This window comes from Papio anubis, chromosome 6 (genome assembly GCF_008728515.1).
Source record: "Papio anubis isolate 15944 chromosome 6, Panubis1.0, whole genome shotgun sequence".
Taxonomy (NCBI): Eukaryota; Metazoa; Chordata; class Mammalia; order Primates; family Cercopithecidae; genus Papio; species Papio anubis.
In genome coordinates this window covers 19,622,483-19,639,132 of record NC_044981.1, presented here as the reverse complement: position 1 = coordinate 19,639,132, position 16,650 = coordinate 19,622,483, and the positions used below count along the sequence as shown (strand labels likewise).

At 39.5% G+C, this 16,650-nt stretch overlaps 1 pseudogene; it reads right to left on the bottom strand.

Moving 5' to 3' along the window:
- Positions 1-5,838: 5,838 nt before the first annotated feature.
- On the bottom strand, positions 5,839-12,160 carry LOC110743047 (annotated as a pseudogene).
- Between the last annotated feature and the right edge of the window lie 4,490 nt (positions 12,161-16,650).

Below are 16,650 nucleotides of genomic sequence, written 5' to 3'. Positions count from 1 at the left end.
ATGAAGAACTTTTCTTTCCTTGTAAGGATAATTGCTTACTAATGAATCAAGTCCCCATCTTCTTTTTTTATTTGTACCTATTTGTGGAGTACATGTGACTTTATAATATGTATATAATGCATAGTAATCAAGTCAGGGTATTTAAGGTGTTCATCACTCATGTACAATACATTTTTGTTAAGTATAGTCATCCTACTCGCTATTAAACATTGAATATATTCCTTCTATCTTACCGTGTGGTTGTACTCTTTAACACATTTTTCTTTATCCTCCCCACATCAGCTCCCCCATTCATGATTCCCAGTCTCTGTTTTCTGTCTTTTCACTCTCTACCTCCATGTGATCAGACTTTTTAGCTCCCACATACAAATGAAAGCATATGATAATTTTCTTTTGTGCCTGGCTTCATTTGTAAGACAACCTCCAGTTTCATCTGTGTTGCTGCAAATGACATTATTTCATTCTTTTTAAATAGCTAAATAGTATTCCATTACGTATATATACCACATTTTCTTTATCCATTCTTCCGTTGACAGACACTTTGGTTGATTTTATATCTTTGCTATATTCTGAATAGTACTTCAATAAACACAAGAGTGCAGATATCCATTTGATATATTACTTCTTTTCCCTTGGGTAGATACCCAGTAGTGGGATTGCTGGACTGAATGGTAATTCTATTTTTATATTTTTGAGAAAACTCCATGCTATTTTTCACACTACCTGTACTAGTTTACCTTCCCACCAACAGTGTATAAGAATTCTCTTTTCTCTGCATCTTCACCAATAACAATAAATATCTGGGGTTTTTTTGGTCTTTTTAGTAATAGCCATTCTGAGTGGGTTAAGATGATATCTCATTGTAGTTTTGATTTGCAATTCTCTGATGATTAGTGACAGTGAACATTTTTTCATATACCCGTTGGCCATTTGTATGTCTTCTTTTGAGAAATGTCTATTTCCTGTCTACTTTTTAATGGGATTATTTGTTTCCTGTTAAGTTGTTTGAATTCCTTGTATATTCTTAATATTAGTATTCTGTTGGATGAATAGTTTGCAAATATTTTGCCCATTCAATAAGTTGTCTTTTCACTCTGTTGATTATTTATTTTGTTGTACAGAAGCTTTTTAGTTTAATTAAGTACCATTTGTCAATTTTTGTTTTTGTTGCCTGTGCTTTTGGGGGCTTAATCATAAATTCTTTGTTTAGACCAATGTTCAGGATAGTTTTTTCCTAGATTTTCTTCTAGTATTTTTGTATTTTGGGTCTTTCATTTAAGTCTTTAATTCATTTTGATTAGAATTTTGTATATGGTGAAAAATGGGGCTCAGTTCCATTCTCTGCATGTAGCTATCCAATTTTCCCAGCAGCATTTATTGAAGAGGGTGTCCTTTCCCTAGAGATCTTGGCTTTGTTAAATATCAGTTGGCTATAAATATGTGGCTTTATTTCTGGGATTTTTTTCTATTTTTTTCCATTGGTCTACATATATATATATACCAGTATCATGCTATTTTAGTTACTGTAGCCTTGTAATATATTTTGAAGTCAGGTAATGTCATACCTCCAGCTTTGTTCTTTTTGCTCTGGATTGCTTTGGCTCTTCAGGCTTTTTGTTCCATATGAATTTTAGGACTGTTTTCTTTAATTCTGTACAGAATATTGCCATTAATTTAATACGGACTGAACTGAATCTGTAGATTGCTTTGGGCAATATGGTCATTTTAATGATACTGATTCTTTCAATCCATGAACACGGGGTGTGTTTCCATTTGTTTGTGTCATCTTCAATTTCTGTCATTAGTGTTTTGCAATTTTCCTAGTAAAGATCTGTCACCTACTTGGTTAAATTTATTCCTTAGTATTTTTTTGTAGCTATTGTAAATGGGATTGCCTTCTTGATTTCTTTCTTGGCTAAATTATTATTGGTTTATAGAAACACTGTTGAGATTTGTATGTTGATTTTGTATTTTGCATCTTAATTCATTGATCAAATCTAAGAGCTTTTGGTGAAGTCTTTAGTTTTTTTGTTTGTTTGTTTTGTTTTGTTTTTTTTTCCTTTACATACAAGATTATACCATCAGCAAAAAGGAACAATTTGATTTCCTCTCTTCCAGTTTGGATTCTTTTTATTTCTTTCACCTGCCTGATTGCTCTGGCTAGGACTTTCAGTACTATGCTGAGTGGGAGTGGTGAAAGTGGGCATTCTTGTCTTGTTCTAGTGCTTAGAGGAAAGGCTTTCAAGTTTTTCCCATTCAGTATGATGTTAGCTGTGGGTTTGTTGCAGTTGGTCGTTATTAGTTTGAAGTGTGTTCCTTTTATGTCTAATTTGTTGAGAGCTTTTATCATGAAAAATGATGGATTTTTATCAGATGCTTTTTCTACACATCTATTGAGATGATCATATGGTTTTTGTCCTAAATTATGTTTATGTGATGTGTCATATTTGTTGACTTATGTATGCAGAACCCTTCTTGCATCTTCAGTATAAATCCCGCTTGATTGAGGTATATTATTTTTTTGATGTACTGTTGTATTTGGTTTGCTAGTATTTTATTGAGGACTTTGGTGTCTATGTTAATCAGAAACATTGGCCTGCTGGGCGTAGTGGCTCATGCCGGTAATCCCAGCACTTTAGGAGGCCAAGGCGGGCAGATCACAACGTCAGGAGTTCGAGACTGGCCTGGCCAATATGGTGAAACCCCGTCTCTACTAAAAATACAAAAATTAGCTGGGCATGGTAGAGTGCACCTGTAGTCCCACCTACTTGGGAGGCTGAGGCATGACAGTCGCTTGAACCCAGGAGGTGGAGGTTGCAGTGAGCCGAGATCATGTCACTGCACTCCAGCCTGGGTGACAGAGTGAGACTCCATCTCAAAAAAAAAAAAAAAGAAACATTGGCCTGTAATTATTTTTTTCTTGTTGTGCCCTTCTCTGGTTTTGGCGTTAGGGTGATGCAGGGCTCATAGAATGAGTTAGAGAAAATTCCTTCCTCTTTGATTTTTTTGGAAGAGTTTCAGGAGGATTAATATTAGTAATTCTTTGTATGATTGGTAGAATTTGGCTATTAATACATTTAGTTCTGGGCTTTTCTTTGTCAGGAGACTTTTTATTACTGATTCAATCTTGCTACTCATTATTGGTCTGTTCAGGTTTTCTATTTCTTCCTGATTTAGTCTTTGGAGGTTGTATGTTTCTAGGAATCTGTCCATTTTCTCTAGGTTTTTCATTTGTCAGCATATAGTTCTTCATAATAGTCTCTGTATTGTTTTATATTTCTGTGGTATCAGTTTTCATGTCTCCTTTTTTGTTTCTGATTTTGTTTATTTGGGTCTTCTCTCTTCTTGGTTAGCGTAGCTACTGGTTTAAAGGAATCAACTTTTTAAAAAATTGATTCTTTGTATTTTTAAGTCTCTATTTCATTTAATTCTATTCTGATTTTCATTATTTCTTTTCTTCTGCTAACTCTGGGTTTATTTTGTTTTTGTTTTTCTAGTTTCTTGAGGTGTGTCATTAGATTGTTAATTTGTAGCACTTCTACATTTTGATCTAGGGGTTTATTGCTACAAATTCCCCTCAGCACTACTTTTGCTGTATTCCACAGGTTTTGGTACACTGTTTCTCCATTTTCTTTTATTTTAAGAAATCCTTTGATTTTCATTTTAATTTGTTCATTGACCTTATGAGCATATTCTTTAATTTCTATGTATTTGTTTTGTTTCCAAAGTTCCTCTAGGTATTGATTTCCAGTTTTATTCCTTTGTGATCTGAAATGATACTTGATATAGTTTTGATTTTTAAAAATTTGTTGAGACTGTTTTGTGGTCAAACATGGTCTGTCCTAGAAAATGCTTCATATATTCAGTCACTGAATAGAATGTTTTGTCAATGTCTGTTAGGCACATTTAATCTAAAATACCGTTTAAATCCAATTTTTCTTTGTTGGTTTTTTTATTTACATGATTTGTCTAGTGCTGAGAGTGGGGTATTGAAGTACCCCACTAGTTTTGTGAAGTACCCCACTAACAATATTTGCTTTATGAATCTGGGTGCTCTAGTGTTGGGTGCATATGTGTTCAGAATTTTTATATATCCTTTTGCTGGATTAATCCCTTTATCATTATATAATAACCTTCTTTGTCCTTTTTTAAAAAACTATTCTTGACTTAAAGTGTGTTTTATCTGATATAAGTATAGTGACTCCTTTTCACTTTTAGTTTCCATTTGTGTGAAATTTTTTTTTTTTTTTTGAGACGGAGTCTCGCTCTGTCACCCAGGCTAGAGTGCAGTGGCCGGATCTCAGCTCACTGCAAGCTCCGCCTCCCGGGTTTACGCCATTCTCCTGTCTCAGCCTCCCATGTAGCTGGGACTACAAGCGCCCGCCACCTCACCCGGCTAGTTTTTTGTATTTTTTAGTAGAGACGGGGTTTCACCGTGTTAGCCAGGATGGTTTCGATCTCCTGACCTCGTGATCCACCCGTCTCGGCCTCCCAAAGTGCTGGAGCCACCGCGCCTGACCGTGAAATATTTTTCTTTAATTCCTTTACGTTTAGGCTATATGTGTCTTTAATGGTAACGTGAGTTTCTTGTAAGAAGCATATAGTTAGATTGTATTTTTAAAATTAATTCAGACATTCTATATATTTTAAGTGGAGATTTATTTAATTTATGTTCAAGGTTATTATTGATGTTGCAGCTTCATTCCTGTCATATTGTTAATTGTTTTCCAGTTGTTTTATATATTGTTTTCCAGTTGTTTTATATATTCTTTGTTTCTTTTTCTCTTATTGTTTGTCATTATGGTCTGTTTGATTTCTGTAGTGATACAATTTGAGTCCTTTCTCTTCCTTTTTTGTGTGATCATTTTACCAGTGGGTTTTATATTTTGTGTGTTTTCATGATAGTAAATGTTGTTATTTTGCTTTCAGGAATAGTACTACCATGAATGTTTCTTGTAGGTCTGGTCTAGTGGTAATGAATTTCTTTAGTATTTGCTTTTCTGGGAAAGACAATTATGAATAATAATTTTGCTAAATATTGTATTCTTGGCTGACAGGTGTTTTCTTTTTTCCTTTTGACTATATTTTCACATTCTCTTCTGGTCTGTAAGAATTCTTCTGAGAAATCTGCTGTTAGTCTGATGGGACTTCCTTTACAAGTTACTATGGGCTTTCTCTTGATGTTTTCAGAATTCACTCTGTATCTCTGATGTTAAACCGTCTATGATGTGCTGTGGAGAAAACCATTTTTTCATTGTATCTGCCTGGGGATCACTGAGCCTCTTCTATCTGAATGACTAAATATTTTGCTTAATTTAGGAAGTTTTCATCTGTTATTTCTTTAAATAGGTTTTCTTATATTTCCTCTGCTTTTATTTGTCCTTGAGGATACTGATGATTTGTATATTTGGTTATTTCATGTTGTCTCAAATGTCATGAAGCCTCTGCTCATTCTGTTTTATTATTTTTTCTTTATTTTTGTCTGAATGGGTTATTTCTTTTATTTTTTCAACACTTAAGTTCCAGGCTACATGTGTAGGATGTGTGGGTTTGTTACATAGGTAAACATGTGCCATGCTTGTTTGCTGCACAGCCCAACCTGAATGGGTTATTCCAAAAGACCTGTCTTTAAGTTCTGAGATTCTTTCTTCTGCCTGATCTAGTCTATTGTTGAAGCTTTCAAACATATTATGTATTTCTTTCAGTGCATTTTTCATTTCTAAAATTTTTATTTGGTTTTTTAAAAAAATATCTGTCTCTTTGGTAAATTTCTCATTTGTATCTTTAATTAGAATTTTTAAAAAATATTGTTTTTCAGAAGTCCCTTGTATCTCATTGAGCTTCTTTAAGATCAATATTTTGAATTATTTATTTGGCATTTTGAATATTTCTGTTGATTGAGATCTATTGTTGGAGAATTACTGTATTTTTGAAAGGTGTCATATTTCCTTGCTTTCTCATGTTTTCTGTGTCCTTATGTGGATATCTACCTATCTTGTGTAATAGTCACTTCTTCCTATTTTTGAAATTATTTTTGTAGAATAGAACTTTTCCTAAATATATATATATGGTGTTGGTTGTGTACAGCATTTTAGTTTGATTCTGGATGCAACTAGTAGTGTAACCTCTGTGTGATTTCTTTGGCTATAAACAGTATTAGGGCTTTCTGTGATTTTCTTATGGGGGTTAGTATGCAATCATTGATGGAGGTTGTGGTGAAGTTGTGGGGGACTGGGAAGCCAGACGGGCCAATATTCAGGCCCTAGTGGTGGCAGTGGTGGGCTATGCATGCCTGACTTTGAGCCCCAAGGCAGTGTACACTGGCACCTGCATTGGCAGTTAATGGTGGGCCAATTCTTGGGACTCCAGGTGGTTTGCTCAGGTACTGGTAGTGGCAGTGGTGGGCTGGGGGTGGCTAAGCAGGTTCTCAGGCCTCTGGGTAGGTAGTGTGGTGGGTGCAACTGCGGTAGCAGTGGTGAGATGATACTTTGCGTCCTGAGTGGTGGTGGTGGTGGCTGTGGTTCATTTACACCCAATGGCCTCAGACACTCTGCTTTCAGGCTCACCTGATCTCTGTAGCAGTACTGCTGTAGTGCCATGTTGCAGAGGGTGAGGGACCTGCCTCACTCATGAGCCAAGGCAAGAAGACTATTCTGCCAGTGGTGTCACAGTTGCCACTTATCCCCCAGACGGGTAGTCCTCTAACTCATCTGCCCCAGCCTTTGACAGCAGCAGAAGCGGGTGTGTGGAGGAAGGGTAGGGATCCTGTTTCCGACCTGAGTGCCCAAGCACAGAGGCCACCCCACCTGTAGGAATGGATTTTACCTTTCGCTTACAAAGGCAAGCACAGAGTTTGTGCTGCCACTGGGGGTGGGGTCACTTCTCACAGTTCTAGACAGACAGCTCTCGGGCTCTGAAAAGCACATGCTTTGTTTTGCTTTGTCTCAACGGCTGCCTTTTCGTACACTTGTACCATCTCTTCTCCAGTGAGTAGCACTCCCTGTGGGCTAGAGAACTGAGGACCCTGTAACACCTTCAGGACCAGCCAGCTCTGTGCTGCTGTAGCCCTCCTATTAGACACTGGGAAATGTCAGTGAGAGCTCCCAGGGTACGGAGATATGGGGGCTGTTGTTCTCAGGGCAAGATGAAGTCCCATGATGGCTGCACTCCCCAAATGGCACCCTCTCACACCTGTTCAAGTATCGGGGTGGGGAATAAGTGGCCCAGTGTGAGTTTCCTGTCTGCTGCAATGACCTCGCAGGGTCTCCAAACTGCCACTCATACTTGGATCACTGTACATATGGGTAGAAGAGCTCTCCTGCAGTTCAGATGGCAGGAGTCCATGGCAGGCATGTGGGGCAACAAAGCTGTCTTGCTAACTCTTACCCTGCAATATTGAGGCCCCTGGGGCTCCCGGCCAACCTTGGTTGAGTGGTCACTTGCTTCCTTCCCCTTCAGTGCCTCAGATGTTTCATGTGGGTTTTTTGTTGAATTCTGGTGTTCTTTACTAGATATTCTATTTGAGGTATGATTGTCTATTCATAATTTTGGTTCTTCTTTCTGGAGAGGGTGGATGTCTGATGTCTCTAGTTAGCCATCTTGAATTAGAATCTAAGTCCCCATCTTCAATTTCATTCTACTGTACCACCTCTGTGTGTGTGTGTGTATGTGTGTGTGTATCTATATCTATATCTATGTCTATATCTATATTTATCTCTGAACTTTTTATTGGCCTCCTGGTCCCCAAAGGGTACTCTGCTTCTGCTGGCTTAATGTCTCACAACTTTGGTGTCATTGGTCTCAGACACCACTTTGCCATCCACTATCTGGCTGGTGGTGGTCTTCTGGATGGTTTGCATGGAGTTGCTGCTGTCCAGGGTATCACCAAGATTAAAGCCCTTGCCATCTTCCAGCAGGAGGCAGTTGGTGGCGATCTCAGCCTCCAGCTTGCCCTTGATGTTCAGCAGGGCCTTGTACTTCTGGGCCTGGTGAGCTGTCCCTCTGCCTGGGTCTGTGCCAGCTCTGACTCCAGGTGCAACAGGATCCCGTTGAGCTGCTCCATCTGCAGGGCGTAGCAGGCCTCCACCTCCCTCAGCCTGTTCTCCAAGCTGGTCTTCAGATTTCTCATCAAGTCCAGGTCGATCTCCAAGGACTGGACTGTACGTCTCAGCTCCATGAGTGTCATCTCAGCAGCTCCAACCTTGGCGGACTGCATGGTGACCACTGTGGTGCTCTCCTCAATCGGCTGAGACAAGTACTTGTCCATCTCTTCTCGGTTTTTCCAAGCCAGCTTGTCATATCGGGTCAGGATGTCTGCTATGATCTTGGCGAGGTCCTGAGATGTGGAGGCATCTACCTCCATAGTCAACCCAGAGCTGGCAATCTGGGCTTGTAGGCATTTTACTTCCTCTCTGTGGTTCTTCTCCATGAAGAACAGCTCCTCCTTGAGAGCCTCGATCTCTGCCTCCAGTCGCAGCCGAGTGACATTGGTGTCATCAGTGACCTTGAGGAGCCCATGGATGTTGCTCTCCACAAACTGGCACATGGCCAACTCTGTCTCACACTTGACTCTAAAGTCATCAGCAGCAAGATGGGCACCGTTGATCTGCAGAAAGATGCGGACATTGTCCACAGTATTTGTGAAGATCTGAGCCCTCAGATCCTTGATGGTCTTGAAGTAAAGGCTCCAGTCTCTGAACTGGGGTCCCTTCCTCTCCAGGTGCTCCCGGATTTTGCTCTCCAGCTTCTGGTTCACGGTCTCCAGGTTCCTCACTCTGTCCAAATAGGAGGCCGGGTGGTCATTCAGGCTTTGCATGGTCTCCTTCTTGTTCTGGATGCCTCCCATTCCTGCCAGACCCTCAGCCATCCCCACGGCCAGGTCCCCAGACCCCATGCCATCCTGGAGGCTGGTGGAGCAGGACACGGACATCCAGGAACCAGAGCCCCCAGTGCCTGCATAGACGCTGGCCGCCCTGCTGACTGGCTGGACCCATAGCTGGGCCCAGGGACTAGTAGTTGGTCGAGAAGGTGGAGCCAGTGGTGAAGTTCATGCTCTCCAGGGTTGGGGGAGGAGTGAGTAGAGAGCGAGAGGACAGGACTCAGGCTTTGCCAAAGACCGAGTGTATGTATTTATTTATGTATGTTATGTAAATGTGTAGAGCTATCCATTCATCTATCTAATTTACAGTTATCTATTGACTTTACTCATGTAATATAAGCAACAATTTATGAAACTAAACAATAAATAGAGTTGGACACTAAAGATAAACATTAAAAAGAAAAAAAAAGTAGATATATCAAAAATCATTTAGAGAAACAGCAGAAATTTGACAGGAACTCATGATTGGTTAGTTGCTATTGATAAGATTATATTGGGCTCCATGTTTCACAAAGGACAAAGCACAATATAGTCTTGGCACAAAAACAATACAGGAAATCCAGTGGGTTAGATGGTATTTATTGAAGAGTAATTATGGAGGCTACAAGTTATTCTGGAAAGACAATTGCAATAAATTCTGGAAGGGATCTGTCATTTGTATCTTTATGGAATGGACACTGGGTAACATGATAAATGCTATGCTCAGTTATTTTGTAGAAGATACACAGTTCTTCCACAAATCGAGAGCAGTGTGTATTGACTATAAAAGTTGTAACATGAAATTGTAACTCATAGAAAGCATTTTTCTAAAATCTGGGTTACTAGAATTGATGATCAACTGTAGTTGATCACATGTTTCTGATAATCAAACTTAATTCAGTGAGTTTCCTCCTGCTCCTTTGGTTCAAAGATGAGCGTTCCAATCACCTTTAGTATCAAAGTTAGCTCATGATTAAATTATGTGATCAGACTAAAGGGAGAATATTTTTCATTGTTTATTAAAAAGAAATTCGAATGTTGTAAGTTACTCGGATGTCAATTTTAACCTTACCTGTAGAGGTAGGCTGTAAGAATAGTTATAAACAAAGCCATTACTATTCTTAAAATGGAGTTTAATCTCCTTACATGTTTGAGCAAATACTCAGAGAAGATTCTAGCATTCTGGACACACAATATGAAAGGAAGCTTTTTTTTTTTTTTAACCTTAAAAAAGAAAAAAATGCAAGCACTGGTATTACCAATTAGACACTTAGACCATCAAAGAACCCTGTAGGGCAACTGACTTTAGAAGAACGCAATACCTTTGTTTTGGGCTCATGGACATAAATTGGCTCATGAGAAACAATATTGTTTAGCCATCAGCCCCAGACATGATTAAGTCAGATAAGCCTGACTTCAAATCCCAGCTCCATCATTTATTATCTGTGGGATCTCAGGCAAATTACTCTTTTAATTATAAATTTTCTTATTTATAAAGTATACACAAGAGTGCTACACAGTTCAGGATGCTGTTGTGAGACTATACACTTAGCACAATGCTAAATATGTGGTAGGTGCTTAATACTCTTATTTATAATTATTAAGTGAAAAGTATTCTTCCAGGTATCTGAATGAATTGACCTATTTTAAAAAATATTCTCCAATTTGGAAATTTTCATACAATAATTTCATTTTATCATGGCTAATGCTAAACTGTTATTTCTGGTAACAATTAGCCTCCAGGTACAGTTATTTCTTAATGTTACCCTTAGCTGACATTTACAAGTCCATTTCATCAGCATAAGAGGGGATCTGCTAATTTTATTGTTCTAAGGATCAGCCTGCTTTCAGCCAATTCATGTAAGATTTTTATCAAATTACTTAAAATACAAAAAAGAGGGATAACACTATAGCCTTTATTCTACTGAATTTACAAACTCCTTGCATGCCCCAAGGCAGATGATGGAGAGGTGGGAGCTCCGGGGGGATCCTGGTAGACACTGGATGGGACTTGTGGAGCGGTGTGAGGGTCTTGGGTGCATGAATGCAGAAGGAAGACCAGGGACCATCAAGGGAAAGCTTTGATTGGTGAGAATTTTGCCAGGCACAGCATGTCCTGTGGCCACTATGTTGAAGGACAGAAAGAGAGAGGTCGTAGGCCTGTGCTGCATCCACACAGATGACAGGTAAGCTGTGTTCTTGTCTCCAGCCTGTCACCTCAGTACCACAGAATTCCTTGTCCAGGTGTACATATTTGGTCCTAGGAAAGTGACCAAAACAAGGTAAGGGAGGGAAGGGAGGTGAAGGGCATATTAATGAGAGAGGTCTGTGATGTTGGCAGTGTGGACATTTTTACCTGGGTTCCTGCTAATGACTCTTATTTTAAGTCCTGAATTTCTCCCAGAACTGCAAACAGCTGTCTGCACTGAAGTGCTTTGACACATTATTGTACTGTACACTGGGTTGCTCATTTAATCAGCCGTGGTGCTGCTCTTCACATAGAACATGTCACATTTGACAGATTTATCAAAAGACTGTGGGCTCTATTTTCCACAGCCCTGTGGAACCCTTTCCCATTAGTGATAGCAGGAGTGATGTTTATGCATGAAGAGAGAGTGTTCGATTGGGCAATCGTAGCCCTCCACGGCAGGCGAAAGCACAGCTCCCACTTATCAAGTGGGGCTAATAGGGGATATTCATATGCACTGGAGAATCAATTCTCTGTACATGGACCTCTACTACAAAAATAATTGCTACTCACTGGTGGTAAAGACCTCAGCAATGTCAGAGCCTTAATGGTGAGATTAATGTGCTACCACTCCCCGGCTGGGCCATTTCTCTATAACCAGAAAAAAAAAAACAAACCAAAACATATTCCTGGCCGGAGGTCTTGAGAGCGTGGTGAGATGTTTTTCAGGTGAAATCCAGAGCTGTGCTGATTTGCTATGCTATTGAGTAAACCTTTTCTCTGTAGATAATTTTCTCTTTGTAGACTTTAATTAGATTGAAGCAAGCAATGAACAGCTTGGAGTCCAGTCCCAGATTCCACTACCTAAATATACATGCTCTTTATGAGCTCAGTATTTTCAGCTTTGAAACAACGCAGCTGCATTAGGTGGTTTCTTAGTACTTTGCTCATGTATCTGCTACACAGGTATCATGATATATTGAAAATAAGCTTGATCTTTGGTTTGTTTCTTCTTCCCTACCAGATTGTGATTGTATTTCTTAATTTATCTCAAGAGCCTAGCCCAGTATATATTTATCTCAAAAGCCTAGCCTTGGTATATATTATACACACACATACACACACACACACACACCCCCCCTCAAAATACATAATATTTTATATATTATATATAGCTACATATAATTAGTTTTATTTATTGAGAGGTTCAATAAATATTTTTAGTGAAAATAAAATTTTATGCTTATATAAGTATAAATCATTTGGACAATGATGCAGTTCTTTAGAACAATGTTTATTGTTTCTCTTCCTTATATCAGCAAAATTTTCAAAAAAATTAATGGAATTGAATTTATTACACTAGTATCAATGATATTATGTTACTTTATTATATTATAAAGTATTCAGTAAAGAAAGGCTTGTTGGTAAAAACAGATGGAATTTGATCCTTTTCTCCTTAACCAGGAAAGTTGGCTATTTACTAATGGCAAGAGTAGTCAGAGATGAATTCATAGATGAACTTGATTTGATAGATTAGGTAGAACTTAATTTGATCTGTGAAGGATAGTTATGCTTGGTGAATAGGCAGAGAAAAATGGGGAACTCATTGTGGACTAAAAGAAAATAAAAGCTACACAGCATGAATAGTATAGAGTCTGTAGAAGAAGGAAGAGACATGTTGATTGTAGCTGAAGTTGCAGCTGGGGAATTAAAGGAAATAAGGTTAAGTGTGGTGGCCAGATGATGAGAGTCTCACTTGAGACCCAGGAATAATTTAGATTTATTGCATCAACCACAAGATAGCCATAGGAATCAATAGTGCTTTCTGAAAAGCAATGTCATAGTGAAAACTGACTTGGAGACAAGGTACTTTGAAACATTCACCTGATTCAGAGAAACAGATGAAATCTGATACCTTTTTCTTTAACCAGGGAGGTTGACTTCCAACCACTGTAGAGTAACTACATTCAAATTGATGCTCTGAATTCTGTTAATGAGTAGTCTGTTTAGAAAAATTACATCCATTATGACAGCACTTAATCATCTGATTGAGTCATCTTTTACTTTTTTTCCTGAGTTCTCTCTGTTTTTTCAAGTGTTTGGGTTTCAAGATGGTTAATTTTATGTGTCAGATTGGCCAGGCTATGGTGCCCAGATATTTGAACAAACACCAATCTAGATGTTGCAATGAAGGTATTTTAAAAATGTGATTAACTTCTAAATTGGTAGAGTTTGAGTGAAGCAGAGCACTATCCACAATGTGGGTGGACTTAATCTAAACAGTTGAAGGTCTTAAAGGAAATTAGGTTCCCCGAGGAGGAAGACATTCTGCCTGGAGACTGCCTTTGGATTCAAGCCGCAACATCAGCTCTTCCCTGGTTCTCCAGCCTGCTGGACTACTCTGCAGATTTTAGATACATCAGTCTGACAATCATATGAGCTGAGTCCTAAAAATCAGTCTCTCTCTTTTTCTCTACCCCCTTCACACACACACACACACACACACACACACACCCTATTCAGTTTCTTGACGCAATATATATATATTTTTGAGACAGAGTCTCGCTCTGTTGCCCAGGCTGGAGTGCAGTAGCGCCATCTTGGCTTACTGCAACCTCTGCCTCCTGGGTTCAAGTGATTCTCCTGTCTCAGCCTCCCGAGTAGCTGGGTTTTTATGCAATATTTTAAAGAGACAGTTGATGAACTTGGAAGTCACTGTGTCATGTCATGTTTTTCTGCCTTGGTCCCATTCCATATGTCTCAACCTTAAACTGCTTGATGAAAGAGAGTGTGTATTTCTTCCACATCATTTCTGTTTGTCACTCCTTGAGTCTTAGAGAAAGAAATGTATATTTTGGGGGTTTCTAGTATGACATACGTTAGAAATACCACTCTCATGAAAGTGACATCCTTTCTCATACTTTTTCTTTTAGTTATTATTTTTTGAAAACAATGTCTTGACTATTCTGCTCTCTAGTTGCCTTCTCCTTCTCACCTCCCTCTAGAACTCACTTCATCCAGACACGTGAAAGTAAAATGGATACTGTTTTGAAATATTGTTTTATTTGTTCTTTTATTCTGGAGCAACATAGAAAGCTTAATTTCACTGAAATGAGAGTAAAGACATATTCCTAGAATCCACTGCAGAGTAATCTCCTACCTTTTGGAAATAGTGAAAATAGATAGTAAGTGTGCTAAAGTAAGAGCTGTTAGGCAGTTTATGCCAGCATATGTAAACACTAGGCAGCTAGTTCTTCTCTACTTAGGAGAACTATTTTTGCTTCAATCTTCTTGCTCTGCTTTTGACCATATAAACTCATGCCTTGGATTTTGCTTGGAGCCATGTGTCTTATTACAGATCAAGAGGAACTGCTGGAAAGTAGAATATACTTTGGGTTTTGGCTTGTCATCTAATTATGCTCTTTTTTCCTGTGTATATTTTGCAATTTTGAAGTTAATGCATATTCACTGCAAGAAAAAGACTCGAAAAATTAAACAATGCCAGCCATAATTTAACGGCATATAAATAACAATTGTTAAGTTATAGCATGTTTTCTTTGTGTGTGTATGAGAGAGAAATTGTGAGAGGGAGAAAATAGGTCTAAATTGCTCTTTAATGTAATCTCGGCCAAGGACGGTGGCTCATGCCTGTAATCCCGGGACTTTGGGAGGCCGAGGCGGGTGGATCACTTGAGGTCAGGAGTTCGAGAACAGCCTGGTCGACATGGTGAGACCCCCCATCTCTACTAAAAATACAAAAATTAGGCGGTCATAGTAGCTCACGCCTATAATCCCAGCTACTCGGGAGACTGAAGCACGAGAATTGCTTGAGCCTGGGAGGCAGAGTTTGCAGTGAGCTGAGACTGCATCCCCACTTCCATTCCTTCCCCCCCCCTCCCCTTCCTTCCTTCCTTCTTCTTCCTTCCTTCCTCTTTCCTTCCTTCCTTCCTCCCCTCCATCCACCTTCCTCTTTCTTTCTTTCTTTCTTTCCTTTCTTTCTTTCTTTCTTTCTTTCTTTCTTTCTTTCTTTCTTTCTTTCTTTCTCTCTTTCCTTCTTTCTTTCTTTTCTTTCCTCTTTCTTTTCTTTCTCTTTCTCTTCCTCCTCCTTCCTTCTTCCTTCCTTTCTTCCTTTTCCTCTGTTTTCTCCTCTCTTTTTTTTGATAAAGGTTCTCTGCTCTGTCACCCAGGCTGGAAGGCAGGGGCATACCATGGCTCACTGCAGCCTCAATCTCCTGAGCTCAAGGAATCCTCCCGCCTCAGCTTCCTGAGTAGCTGGGACCTCAGGTGAAAGCCACCATACCATGCCTGGCTAATTTTTAAATTTTTTGTAGAGACAGGGTCTCACTATGTTGCCTAGGCTGGTCTCAAACTACTGGGCTCAAGTGATCCTCCTGTTTTAGCCTCTCAAAGTGCTAGGATTATAGGTGTGAGCCACTGTGTCACATTTCTTAACAATGGGTACAATCAAATTTCGTCGACTGCATTCTTGTTTATTATGTTGCAGTTTACTCTTAGTTATTTTTAGTGCCTTCCTCCTCCTTTCTTAGGCTAGGACAGATTGGCAGCATTTCTACAATCCAAGAAGTTAGGGTGGACCTCTGTTCTTCGGTTTATCTAGTGAATTGGAGACTGCACCTCCCAGTCCCCTTGCCCCATTCCACATGGGGACCTGTTGTGGTTCCCAAATCCACTGAGCTTAGTGTTCTGCCTTCAGAAGCCCTCCCATGCACCTGCGTGTGGAGGTCCTGACACCTCCAGCTTGCCTTTCAAGCACTTCTATGATTTAGTTTGTCCCACCAAGACTCATGTTGAAATTCGAGCCCCGTGTGGTGGTGGTGGTGGTGGTGGGAGGTGGGGACTAGTGGCAGGTGTTTGGATCACAGGGGATGGATTCCTCATGAATGTCTTAGCGTTGTTCTCTTGACAATGAGTTCTTACTCTGTGAAAGTAGATTAGTTCTCTTGGGAATAGATTAACTCTTGAGACAGTGCGTTGTTAGAAAGCCAGGATGCCCTTTGGGTTTTAGCTCTTCCAACGTGTTTACTTCTCTTTGACTGTCTCTGTCGTGTTGTGACTCAGCAGGAGAGTCCCCACCAGAAACCAGGACCATGCCCTTGAACTTCCCAACCTATAGAACCATGAGCTAAATAAACCCCTTTTCTTCATAATTTCCCAGATTTAGGTATTCTTTTCTGGCAACACGAAACAGACTAAGACAAGAACACTTAAACTTGCCATCTAGGCTGTCTCATTGAAGGTACCGGCAACCTTCTTTTTCTTTCCTCACATTCCTGAGGAATTCCTCTACTCTTCTAATTGCTGATTTGTTCATCCCAAATCAGGCCACACTCTCCTTCAACCCTGAGAAATACTCAGCCTTTATTTCCTGTTCATTTGAATCATAGTATTTAAAAACTCACCTAAACACCTTTCTCTTTGAAATGGCCAGATTCTAGGCCCTTAGACCCAGCACAGACCATTTAACATACCAGGAGCTAAGGCGGTTCCAGTCTTGACATATAATACCTGAAAACTCATCCTCCAAGTATGCACAAGAAGCTTCGTCTAAAAGCAGCAGAAGATAACAAATTTGAGTTTTCATATA